This window comes from Phalaenopsis equestris, unplaced genomic scaffold, assembly GCF_001263595.1.
Source record: "Phalaenopsis equestris unplaced genomic scaffold, ASM126359v1 Scaffold000446, whole genome shotgun sequence".
Lineage (NCBI taxonomy): Eukaryota > Viridiplantae > Streptophyta > Magnoliopsida > Asparagales > Orchidaceae > Phalaenopsis > Phalaenopsis equestris.
Genome location: NW_018164887.1, coordinates 337,526 through 340,644, shown reverse-complemented (window position 1 = coordinate 340,644; position 3,119 = coordinate 337,526).

The window sequence follows — 3,119 nt, the reverse complement described above, 5'->3', positions numbered from 1 at the left end:
AGCTCCAATAGCATAATCACTAGCATCACACATCAGTTCAAATGGTTTCTCCTAGTTAGGTGAAACTATAATAGGGGCTGTGATTAATTTTTCCTTTAATAACTCAAAGACATTTAAACAACTTTCAGTAAATTTAAATTTCTTGTCCTTTCTAAAAGTTGCCATAAAGGTTAGGTAATTTTTGAAAAATCTTTAATAAAACGTCTATAAAAACCAACATGTCCAAGAAAACTTCTAACTCTCTTACATTAGTAGGAGGTGTTTGTTTAGATATAACTTGATTTTTTGTAGGGTCTGCTTCCATACAATCTTCCAAAATTTTATGCCCTAATACAATTCCTCCTGCAACCATAAATTGACATTTCTCCCAATTCAGAACTAAATTAGTTTTTTCGCATAACTCTAAAACCTTTTCAAGATAATTTAAGCATGCGTCAAATGATGTTCCAAGTATAGAGAATTCATCCATAAATACTTCCAATCCATCATCAATTAACTTACTAAATGTAGACATCATACATCTCTGGAATGTTGCAGGTGCATTACATAATCCGAAATGCATTCTTTAAAAAGCAAAAGATCCAAAAGGACTAGTAAATGTTGTCTTTTCTTGATTCTCAAGAGTAATAGGGATTTGATGGTAACCGGTATATCCATCTAAAAAACAAAAAATATTTGTGCTCAACAAGTCTATATACTATTTGATCTAACAAGGGTAAAGGGACGTGATCTTTCCTGGTGGTAGTACTTAATTTTCTATAATCAATACAAATATGTCACCCAGTAACTTGTATGATAGGTATTGACTCATTATTTTCTTTTATTTCAACAGTCACTCCTCCTTTCTTAGGAACACAAGGAATTGGACTTACCCACGCACTATCTGAAATAGAATATATAACTCCAGTGTCTAATCATTTCAAAATTTCTTTCTTAACTACTTCTTTCATCATAGGATTTAATCTCCTTTGTCAATCAACTCTTGGTTTATATTGTTCAACTAATATAATTCTGGGCATACAGATCGAAGGTCTGATTCCCTTAATATCAGCTAAGGTCCAACCAAAAGCTTTCTTATATCTTTTCAATGTATCTAACAGTCTTTGCTCTTAAAAATTATTTAATTCTGAAGATATAATAACAGGTAATGTAGATGAGTCTCCCAAAAACACATATTTAAAGTGGCTAGGCAATACTTTCAACTCAAGTTCAGGTAGTTTTATAATTGACGGAAATAGATTCTTATTAGCATTTTCTGTGATATAGCATCTCCAATCTTTCTTGAACATAATCTAATTCTTCATTTTCTAATTTGTCTAAATCAACTTAATCATTATCTTCATATTGTTCTTTCTCTTCAAACTATTCTTTAAAATGTTCTTTCAATAGATGTTCATTAATTTCCATGCAAAAATATTCATTATCTCTTTCAATACCTGGGTATTTCATAGATTTTGTAATGTTAAAAGTCACTTCTTGATCTTTAATGCTCCTTTTTGAACATCTATCATAGCTTTTTCTAATACCTAAAAATGGTCTCCCTAAATTGATAGGTATTTCTTTATCCTCCTCCATATCTAAAACAATGAAATCCATAGGAAAGATAAACTTATCAACTTTTACTAAAACATCTTCTATAACTCCATTAAGATATGTAAATAAATGATCTGCTAACTGAAGAGTTACAGAATTATGTGAGACTTCTTCTAATCCTAATCTTTTGAAAATTGATAACGGCATAAGATTAATGCTGGCTCCCAAATCACATAAAGCTCTTCCATAAAATTTTTCACCGATACCACACGGTATAATGAAACTACCAGGATCTTTTAATTTTTCCGGAAGCTTTTTCTAAAAAATTGCACTACACTCTTCACTAAGTGCAATAGTTTTGTTATCTGTGAACTTCCTTTTCTTGTTCAGAATATCTTTCATAAATTTCACATAATTGGGCATTTGCTCTAAAGCTTCTACAAAGGGAATATTTACCGTTAACTTTGTAAGAGTTTCTAAAAATTTGGAAAATTGTTTATTCTGTTTATGTTGCTTCAATCTTTGATGAAACGGTGGTGGAGGTTTCTCCACAGTAATCTTCATTTGTGTAAATGGATATTCTAAATCTGGATATTCATGATCCTTTTCTTTGTCAGTATCCACTTTCTCTCTTTCAGTTTCTGTTTCTTTTTGTGCCCTTATTTCCAATTCTTTTCCTGTATCGCTTTGATTTGTTCTTTTCCTTGATCTTTAGGATTTGGTTCCACAGTACTAGGAAAAGTTCCTAATGTTCGGTTACTAAGTGCAGTAGCGATATGCCTTAATTGGTTTTCAATATTCTTAATAGCAGTTCCTTGATTTTGTAATTGATTTCCTTAAATTTGTAATTGATTTCATTGATTCTGCATTTATTGACCCATGTTTAATATAAGTTGTTCCATAGACAACTTCTTCTCCTTAATTTGAGTTTTACTGTTAAATCATGGAGGATAAGAATGTCCATAGTTAACATTTCTTTGGTTGGATGAATTTCCTAATGGGTTCACTGGGTTGTTTGCCCATTATTGATTTGTAGAAGAATTGTTATTCCAATTAAAATTTAGATGATTCTTCCAACCTGGGTTATAATAGTTTGAATAAGTGTTGTTAGGTCTATTAATAGCGTTTAAAGTCTTATATGAAGGTTGAACATCCATAAATTGCCCAGATGAATTCTCTTCCATCATAGGAGCTGTTGGAGAATAATTCATCCCATAATGATCTAATTTCTTTCATATTGTAGCAATCTGCGAAGCCAACATAGGTATTGCATCAGAATCATGGACACTAGCTACTGTTTTAGGATTTACCCTTTCAGAGGGCCATTAAAAATTATTGGTAGCCATCTCATCAATCTAATAAAACTATGTTATGCCATTTCTAAGTTTAGCAGTTTTGGATGGAGGGAAATATTTTGATAGAAATTTTTGTGAAAGTTCTCCCGAAGTTCTAATAGATCCTGGTGCTAACGAATTTAATCACATCTTAACCTTATCCCTAAGTGAAAAAGGAATAAGTCTAAGTCTAACAGCATCATTTGAGACTCTGTCATATTTAAAAGTAGCACAAAGTTCTAAAAAACTAGC